This window comes from Cololabis saira, chromosome 19 (genome assembly GCF_033807715.1).
Source record: "Cololabis saira isolate AMF1-May2022 chromosome 19, fColSai1.1, whole genome shotgun sequence".
NCBI lineage: Eukaryota > Metazoa > Chordata > Actinopteri > Beloniformes > Belonidae > Cololabis > Cololabis saira.
In genome coordinates, this window is record NC_084605.1 from 31148443 (window position 1) to 31159483 (window position 11041).

An 11041-nucleotide genomic window follows, 5' to 3' on the forward strand; every position below is an offset into this window, starting at 1 on the left:
CAGTTGATGCCACGCCCCTCTCAGTTGATGCCACGCCCCTCTCAGTTGATGCCACGCCCCCTACGCCAGATCGGGGCCAAAAGTCTGAAACTGAAAAAAAAATCTGAAACTGAAAAAAAAAATCTGAAACTGAAAAAAAGATCTGAAACTGAAATAAAAAGATCTGAAACTGAAAAAAAGATCTGATACTACTACTAGGTCGTCCTCAGACGAGCCGTCCATCGTTGTCTCCAGTCATCCCGATTCTCCATACAACTTTCCAGTTCGCTGGTACTCTGGGCCCCGGCATCCTTCTTGAGTATGTCCACATATGTTGGTGTAGGACGTCCTCTTGACCGGCGCCCGCGTGTTGGCTCCCACAGCACCAGCTTGCTGGCTGACAGTTCTTTGTGTCTTTGGCAGTGCCCTGCAAGTCTCATTCTCCTTACAGCAACCTTTTCGCTCACCCTTGGTATTCCTTCATATAGGACTTGGTTGGTTACATGTGCATTCTTGCTGATGTTAAGCACTGCACGCAACATCCTGGTGTAGCACCCGTCCAGGGATTTCACTAGGGTTGGTTTGAGGGTCCAGCATTCACTGCCATAGAGGAGAACAGACTCTACTGTCGCGAAGAAGAAGCTGAGTCTGATTTGGCGGGGGAGGTTGGAGTTCCAAACACTGGTCATCCCGTTCAGGGCCCTCCATGCAAGTGCCTTCCTCACTTTGAGATCTTGCTCAGTTGAGTTGACCCACGAACCCAGGTATTTGAAGTCATTTGAAAAAAAAATACTGAAAAAAAAATACTGAAAAAAAAATTGAACCTGTAAAAAAATAAGTTCATGATCAAAACTTGAATTTTCAGGTTCAAATTTTATTTTCAAATTAGCAAAACTTTTGGCCTATATTTGGCTCCATATAGACTACTATATATATGCTCAAATGACCACATATTATTTTTCATACTTTTAGATATTCAGATGTTTTATCTCAGCCAAAGTGATAGGTGAGTCTCAACCCACCCCACAAATTCATCAGCCTCTGCTGTCTATAATGAAGGTGTGTCTTTAAAGGATGCTTTAAGTCAGGGGTCTTCAACCCAGGTCCTCCAGAGCCACTGTCCTGCATGTTTTAGATTTCTCCCTGCATCAACACACCTGATTCTAATTCATGGTCTTCATCAGCGTGTCATGAAGGTCTGCACAACTCTGTTGGTGACACAGTTGTGTCTATCAGGGGTGTGTTGGACCAAGGAAACATCTAAAACACGCAGGACAGTGGCTCTCGAGGACCGGGGTAGAAGACCACCGCTTTGAGTAATCCTCAAGATTTCCTGGCCTTGAGGTTATGTTAATAGCATTTGAGGATAATACTTCTGGACTCAGCTTGTGGGATGAATGATTCTAATTTAAGACCTGAGAGTGAAGCAGGTGGGATGAGAATTAACACTTCAAAGTCTAAGACAATGATCCTCAGTCAGAAAAGGGCAAATTGAATGGAGAATGGAGCCAGCATCTGGTCGACCTACCTATGGTCATGAGCAAAAGAATGAGTTTGTGAAGTCAAGCTGACAAAATGAGCTTTTCTTTGAAGTGAGATTGAGCTAAACCATAGGGATAAACTCTTAGTAGTGTTGCTGCTTCTTGACACCAAAAAAGTCTGCTGTGTTGGTTCGGGCCTCGAACCAGGGTGGCTGTTGGAAAATGCCTTGCAGGAGAGGTATTTTGGACGTGCCCCATCAGAAGGATGCCTCAGTGCAAACCCAGGACTCACTGTAGAAATGATATCCCTTGGCTGGCTTTGGAACGCTTGGAAATAACACAGATGAAACACAAACAGCATCATGGGCAGAGGTGTCAAAAGTATTCACATTCATTACTCAGGTAGAAGTATAGATACTAGAGTTTAAAAATACTCCTGTAGAAGTTGAAGTATCAACTCAAGTTTTTTACTCAAGTATAAAAGTACTGGTTTCAAAACTACTAAAAGTATAAAAGTAAAAGTAATGTAAGGGGGAAAAAAGCCATTAAGGACAAAAGCCATTGAAAATGAATGCATCTTAGTATAATGCAAATATATTAAAGATCCATATATGTGTACTATTGAGCATTAACATGTGTTTCAGAGAGCAGGAGATATGATGACTAGTTGCCTATAAGTATTGTAATGGTGCAAAAAGTCAAACTTCAGAGGCATGTTATCATTTATCCTAACCTTTATTGGAATGTACATCCAAGTTTAGTTGCAGGAATCTGAGGGAACGGATGTAAGAACAAAACTGGACAAGAACATCTGAAACAACCACAACCAAATTCACTCTATCCGGATGGAGCAATTTAACTGGATAGTTTTTTTTTTAAGGCCAAAATTAAAGAGTAACAAGGCTGTTTTTAAAATGTAAAGAGTAAAAAGTACAGATAATTGCGTGAAAGTGTAAGGAGTAAAAGTAAAAAGTCGTCTGAAAAATAATTACTCCAGTGAAGTATAGATAACCAAAATTTCTACTTAAGTGAGATAACAAAGTATTTGTACTTCGTTACTTGACACCTCTGATCATGGGGGATTCAAACACTGAACAATGAACACATTAGACTTCATTGCTCACAGGGGAGGTCCCTGTGACATAAGATTAACCCAATCACAGAGAAATGTTATGAGAAATAAGAAGTTTAAAGGGCACACGGTTGAGACATAATGCTCTATGGCCACAAGTTTGCCTTTTTTTCCCTTATCTAATATGTATTTGAGCTCATTTGTGTTTATATTTTTTCATGGGCCCGTGACAGCAAATGAAGGAGCACAGACAAATGAGTGGGAGCTGTAAAACATTGGTTGTGTGTTTAAAGAGCAGCTGGGGACTGCAGTATCCAGTGACAGAGAGAACTCCTCTGCAGAGTCTGTCATGAGGAAAGGGCTCATCCTAAATCTTTCCCTTATTGCTATGAGCAATGATAACAATATCTCACTCTGGAGACAGAACTTCAGGTTTTTATGGGTGCTGGGGTAATTGAACAGCAGGAGAAGAAAAAGATCTAATCCACTTATCCGTAAAAAGAAGTGCATCTAAACCAAATGGCTGGTGAATTGATACGGCGAGTCCCGCTTTACCCTCTTTCTGATGCCATTGTAATTTGTCAGTGAGATATGTTTGTGAACTAGATGCGATTGGCACAGGAGTGATGGTATCATCTAAGCTACATGTGTCCCGGCGTAAATAAGCCTGTCAGTTTAGCCACTCGTTCATATGTAATATAGAAGAGAGTTGAGGGATGATGGCAATGCCGCTTTATGGTCGCTTTAGCTAAACTTGTCAAGGAAACTCGTGCCACAAGACAGCACAGATAGGCTTTGTTTGTGCAGTTTACAATTACCCAACGCAGAGGGAAAACTATTTAATTCAATTCAATTCAATTCTATTTATATAGCATCTATTACAAAAGAAGTTGTCTCTAGGCACTTTCCAGAGACCCAGAACATGAACCCCGAGCAATTATTACATAAACATAACATAAATATACGTCTCCAAACCGAGACTGTCAGGGTTTGACACTTCCCCCCAAGATTGAGTTTCAGTTCTGTCCCTCCTGTGTCCCATTGGCCCTGATTGTCTGCACCTGTGTCTCGTCGTGTCTCGTTATCCCCTCAGTATATCTGGTCTTGTCATTCCCTTGTTCCTTGTCAGTCCGTACTGTTTCTACCTCCATGTCTCCTCGTAGTTTTTCCTGATCCTGATTTTTGTTGATCCTGCTCTGCAGCGCTTTTAGTTCTTGTTTTTTGTAAATAAATCCTTGGTTTTTGCAACTCCTGGCTCCTGCTCTCCTGCATTTGGGTCCTCAGCAAACCGAACCATGACAGAGACGGCAAACATCACAACAAAGAAATTAAAAAACTGTGAAGTCTGAGTTTTACACATAGACCTGGGAAACCTGGGACACCCCATGGTGCCGTCATGGCAGGAGGTGATTCTGCACAACCTCCATTAATCAAAGAAAAGGGCACACAGGCAGAACCAACAAGTCTGGAAGCCTCTAGTAACACCTTCGCTTAGTTACCATGAGCTGGATATTTTACCTCGGCTTAACTCTTGCTAACTTGTGATCCTGGAAAACGTTACCTTACATCCATTCTAACTGAATTTCTCCGTCTATCCTCATTTTAGACGTCGATACCAAAATGACACTCAAAACTAGGACTGGCAGAGTTGAAACGAGGTCTGGCGGAGTGATTCTCTCCTGGCAGTGGACCAAGCAGCTGCTACTTATCTATGCTTAGTCTTTCGGACCTTTCCAGCGCAGACCAGGCCCTCTGGGTCTGTCATTTGAGCACAATTAAACATACTATCTTTAAAGGAGCATGAGGCTCCTTTTAAGAAATGAGACTCTCTAGCGCCACCCTTCACCACGACGGCCGTTGGGGGTACTGCAGCCAACAGCGAAGCCGGCACGGGAGAACGGGTAGAACGTGCATGCAGCGTCATGTGACGTCACATCCGCAGGACAGCGCGGGAAATTCAGACTCCGAATTGCAGCACATTTTGCAGCACACAGCCTGTTCAAGGCAAAGGAGAGATACACTAGAGGGCTCATTCTTTTGGGTTTGGAACGCTTCATCTGACATTATCGCTAGAAAACTTAAAATGTATACACATTTTTTTCATAAATCCTGCCTCAATCTCCTTTAAAGTAAATGTCATTTTAATGTAACATATGTTCTGTCTGTTCACAGACCAGAAGTCGAGTGACTACCGTGCTGAGCACTATAACCAAAGTGTTGACAGCTAGTCGTTAAACATGAACTCATATGCATACATTTGTGGGTTTATGTAATTTACCTGATGAGACACATAAAAGTGTCATTATTATGGAATCTGGCTACAGACATGAGAACATTTTTTTTCAACCAGACTGTAAATATGTTTATTTCTGCTGTTTAAAAAAAAAAAAGAAAAGGTCATGGAATTGCAATTTTCTTCCTTTCATGGATTTTGTCAGACCCGCGTGCTAGGGCCATGGTTAATTTCACAGCCTTGCTGAAATATTGATTGTTAACTAAAGCAACAAATATCCAATAATACATTCAATTATTTGAAAAAGAAAAAAAGAAAAAACACAAGGAAACAAATCCAGCTGGGATTCACCTTTTAACACGGAAATCTTCAAACCTCTGTGCACCCTCAGTTTGTTTTTTTGTTGTTTTTTTAAAACACAGTAATCACATTTTTTATCTTGCTGTCTTAATTTATTCGTTACAGTCGATTGTGCCTTCCTCATGCAACATGCAGGAAAAGGATTGCTGCATTTTGCGTTGCCACACCAGTAGTGACAGCGCTGTAATAATAAGTGCAGTGCACAGCAGAGCCCAGAGGCTCACGCTGCCATTACTACAGCGAGAGGCCCTGAACACACATGCAGACAGCTCCTTCCTCTCTATGGACAGTTACATAAACATACATTCGACCTGCAGGACATGACAGGCCCATGCCTCAAGTCACTGGGCTGGACTATTCCCCATACTCTCTTGTCAAACTCCTCACATGCACGGAAAAACATGCCAAGCATTCTGAGCAACGAAGAAATGTTTCAGTGTACACATTATTTGAAGATTGTGTGAAGTAAAAGTCCAAAAATAAAGACACACACGAGGATCTAAGTGGTGATCAAGCTTGGACTGACAGATTATGTCATGTATTTCATCAATAGTTTCTGAATAACACCTTCTTCCTAAGTTTCACTTTATCTTCCAAGTAAGATAAAGTGAAACTTATTTTACTTCGGTTTCCTCCCCTCTTAACGGCTCCTGCCATGTGTTGGAATCTAATCATATCCTGAAAATGATCAAGGCCAAAAGGAAGTAAACTGTCTCCTTTGAAATGTCTGGGAAACATCTGTACCAGGTAGAGACATCTGGCTGATGAGGTAACGTGTCCCAAGTCCCTCCAGATCAACATAAGCATGAATCATCACATCACAATTGCATATGTGGCTCTTTGCAGATAATCTTACAAATTACAGTATTTTAAAGCAAACATTAAATATGCTTGATGTTCCATAATAAGCTCCTATGCACTTTGAAATATTTGCCAAGAAACAGAATATATTTTTCTCTTTTTGAAATTATGATTGGTCTTGTGTGGACATGGAGCAGATGGTGTTATTCTCCTCTTGGGGTGGAGAGGCAACAAGTGTGCAATTAAAGTCCTGAAGAGATGGGTAAACTAACTCAAAAGTAAACCACTTCAGCAATAAAGAACAAGATTAATGAATCCTAGCTGGTACGTTTGGAAAGGTAAATTGGACAATTCTTTAACACGGGAGAGTAAAATCAGTAATTGTGCACCTTCATGCACAGTTACTGATTCATGGTCTGCTACATGGGGACTTAAAAAAAAAAGTTTTTTCAAACAAATAAACTTGGAGGTCAACCTTCCCCAAGCAGGTCCTCATATGTTTCTACAACATAAAACAGATAGCTCCAGTTGTAAATCTGAACAACTACATTTTAATCTGATTGTTTCACTGTGGTTTCAAAAGGAATGTTCAAATGATTAAATACTTATGACCTGTTCATGTGTAATATTAACAGAGTTTGTGGTAATACAGCTGAAGCACTTATTTATAGGTCGCTGTTTGACCAACAACAGCCTTAAAGGTATTGTGACATAATTTTTAACATGCTTTTAACACTATTAAAAGTCTTGGCCAATATCCCTCAAATGTGTCTAAAAGGGTGTAACAAGAAAAACTTCACTCCAGTACTCCATGCCTGGCTTTTTTTATGACGGTGTTTTTTGCCTGTGAAAAACGCGTCCTTTTCCCCCTTTATTTCCCCCCTTTCCTGTCAATCATTGCCCCGCTCCTCCTCCCAACCAATCCTCGTCTGATCTGAGGTCGTAGGCGGAAAAAAAAAAGGAGAGCGCGGGTGGAGAGGAGAGAGGCGGTGGCCGTCTCTCTCCCTCCAGCCCGCGGCTCAGTGCTGATGGGCAGGGAGCTGGGTGGAGGAGGCGGTGATTTAGCGGGTCTATACGTATAGGTCCGCCACCCAACCAAATGCGCCGTTTTTGCATAATTATGCGGAAAATCCCAGAAAGCACACAATACACTGAATGTTAAAAGTTCGTTTTTTTTGGGTGTAATTGATGTCAAGACACCCAGCAAAACACAAAAAATCAAGAAAAATGTGTTTTTCATGTCACAATCCCTTTAACATCTCAGCGAGGACAAATACACTTTCACAAGCTGTATTTTATTAGTCGACCTTTACCTGAGACTTATGTGGAAATATGAATAAACGAATTTAAATAATATTTTAGCCCTTCCATAAGCTTCAATAAACAACAACAAAAAACCCTTTCAAACTTTACCAAAACTATCCTCAAAGCCAATTCCTTTTGAGAGAAACATGCTTTGGAGAGATAAACCCGAGATCAACTTGTGGCAGAGGGCTAGTTCAGAAAAGAAATAAACGAAGAGTAACAATGGAGAGACCGAGGAACATCTCACGATTTAAAACATCGAACATAAAACACATGGATGATTCGTGATGTACGAATTTTATATATGTTACATTTATATGTATTTTATGTGTAGACCCCAGGAAGACTAGCTGTTACCATGGGTGACAGCTAATGGGGATCTTAATAAATAAACAAACATGGAGTCAGTGAGATGGCAGTGAAACGCATGACTTCCACTGGTGGTTATTGATGACGTGACGGCACACAAATACAACAAGGTTGATAAGACGGTGTTTCACAACAGGGATGAACATTGGGCCACAACGACTGAAAATTCAACCCAAGAACAAACTCAAATAAAGCAGAGAAAGGCTCACAGAAATAATTTCTTTGTAATCTGAATCCTTTAAGGTGTTAAAATAACAAAAATTAACACAATTCCATTTTATAAGTTTTATTACAAACTGGATTCCTGACATCCCTTTTCTACTGTTTTATATGCATCTGCTATTTTAGTGCTGGGCTTAAAGAAGAATATATTGCAAAAAATAACATACAATAAACTTACCTTTTTTCTCATTAAACACTACTTCATGCTGAAGTTTCAAGCACAACAGCTCTGTCTGATTGTTGTTTATAAAGTCTTAGTTGAAAAACCTTTATCTAAATCAACCACCTAAACGTAGAAGTAGCACCTTAGCTGTAACGGTGATGGCACATTCAACCCAACTGCAGGAGAAACAAACCCTTGCTGAGTGAGAATGAACAATTAGATAGCCTACGTAAAACTCTATTTGCATCTTACATTTGCTAAAAAAAATAAATAATTACATTTTGGGGCAGAATCAGCCTTCATTACACAAAAAAGAAAGTTGGAAGAGACTGACGATGACTCACATCAAAGGACACACAGCTCAGGTCAGCATCAGTATGTGAGACTTGCTCATCCTCTATAATCAGAATATAAGAAATTCACAGAATGCTACAAATAATGATAAAAATCTAATGTGAATTGCAATCAACAGGTGTTAATGTAAAAAAATACATACATTAATTTTATTTCTTATGCCTCTGTAAAGTAAAGGGTATTGTGTGCCTTGTTAATCAAAAGTAACATACTGTAGTCCCAACATGTTTCTTAGCTTTTGGGAACTGGGTGAATGTTACGAGAGCTTTACTTTCACTAAGTTGCCCAAGTGTTTTTTTCCCCACTCTCACATTGCACAAGACAAAGATGCACACATTTTTTTTTTACAATGTTTGTTTTATTTAGTTTTTTATTCATTTATTTAATTATTAGCCTTTTAAATATCAGTTGATGTGTTTCAAACTATGAACAATAGGGTGCCCAAACTTTTGCATTAAGTTGTGGCGAGAACTTCTCCCCCGAGTGCAGCAGAGACAGCCTTGCTTCATCTTTCACGTAAGACCGAGTCTGTATCAATCACGCGACACTCCAATGATAGATAGGCAATCCAACAACACTAGGAGCAAAAATAACTTCACTCACTCAAACCCTGATCTTAGAGAGCATGCACTTAGGTTTGGTTAAAAGCTACAGCTTTCACATAAAATGGATTTTTCTTGTGGATCAATGGCAGTGGAAACATTTGAGCTAAAACGGCCACAGAAAGCTGTCACTGATAAATAATTGCTGTTGTCATGGATTTATACATTACCCCCACCTCCTCTGATGCACCCCCGTCTTTAAAGAGCATTTTTGACTTGAGGCCGCTTTGCCCAAATAAAAGACGGTGCAAGCAGAATTCCTGGAGCAGCTAAGGAACTGCCCTTGGAGGAGGAACCATCTCAGCAAGGTTGGAGCCGGAGGAGAGACACAATTATCATCAAATGGATGTGGTTTTGCTTCTACCGAGGCACCACACAGGACACAGAGGAAGTGGTGAAGCATTTAGGTCATGCTGAGTTCAAGCAGAAACACAGAGGCTGCTCATCTACAAATTGTGATAGAAATTTGATTTAACAGAAGAGCAATGTTAACATCTCAAAAACACGACTAAGCGAGCATCCGAGTGTCTTATAAACATTAATGACAAAAATATATATTTCATCTAACCTTTATAACAAATATTCAAGCATTTTGAACTTTATGGTTTAACCAGTTTCATGTGTCACCAATAATAAAAAAATAATTATTCACCTTTAAGCTTGTCTGCTGCAATATGACAGCTGCTGTAACAAGATGCACCTGTTCTATGGGCTTTGCCAAAAAAACATCTCCTAATAAATCCCTTTGAAAATGACACTAGAAAGATGAATGGGAGTTGTCTGGGAATCTAATCATCCTTGCAGGAACTCTTTGATGTGTAAGATTTCCTTTTTAATTTTTAAACAAGAGACCCATGTAACAATCTGTAACAAAGGTTTCAAAATCTCCTGAAGAATCAAACAAAGACAGATTAGGCTGCTCTGCTGCTAAATAGGTGAAGATAATTTAATTTAGGGATCCGAGATAGTTTAGTTGTCCACTTTTACGTTTGCAGAAACTGATTTTCCATATGAATCATCTCTGCTAGTATTAATAGTTTTACATAAACATATGAATAATATTCTAAGATTAGAATAATTTGCATCCCACAAGAACTCCGATGCCTCAGGTATATTTTGCAAAACTTGTCTTTCTTCCATGAGATTCTGTCACGGAGAGGAAAACGGAAGAATAATCAAAATTAACAAGCAAAAAAGGGGCCGCGCCTCGTTCAGTAAACATATCAATATTCACATGGCGTTACATCTGAAGCCAAGAGAACCCTCTTCTATGTGGAGTTTCCACTAATGATCAAAAAAGAAGGGCTTCATAAATTAAGTAGCCCCTATCTGTGCTGTCGTAGTTAGACGGCAACAAACCAAAAAACAATCAAATTACGAGATGTTTAAAGAGGTCAAATATAATTTTCTGGTCTACAGTTACAGCTGAACTGCCTGGCATGTCTTATTAACATCCTTGCCAACAGGTTTAAACATATCAAGTGCTCTCTTGTCAGGAAACCACAGCGTCTAGACCAGGGGTCGGCAACCCAAAATGTTGAAAGAGCCATATTGGACCAAAAACACAAAAAACAAATATGTCTGGAGCCGTAAAAAATGAAAGGTCTTGTATAAGCCTTAGAAAAAAGGCAAATGGCGAAAGGCAAAATGTCGAGAAAAAAGTCAAAATTTCAAGAAAAAAGTAGAAATGTCCAGGAAATAGTCAAAATGTCAAGGAAAAAGTCGAAATGTCAAGAAAAAAGTGGAAATTTCGAGAAAAAAGTCGAAATGTCGAGATTAATGTTGAAGTACAATCTCGGGAAAAAAGTGGAAATGTCGAGAAAAAAGTGGAAATGTCGAGGAAAAAGTGGAAATGTCGAGGAAAAAGTGGAAATGTCGAGGAAAAAGTCAAAATTTCGAGGAAAAAGTCGAAATGTCGAGATTAAAAAGGAAAATGAAAAAGGAAGAAAAAAGAGGAAAAAAAGGAAAAAAAGAAAAAAAAAAAAAAAAAAGAAGAAAATTAAGAGAAAAAAAAAAAAGGAAAAAAAGGTCAAACATTTTTGAAAAAGCTCCAGGGAGCCACTAGGGTGGCACTAAAGAGCCGCATGCGGCTCTAGAGCC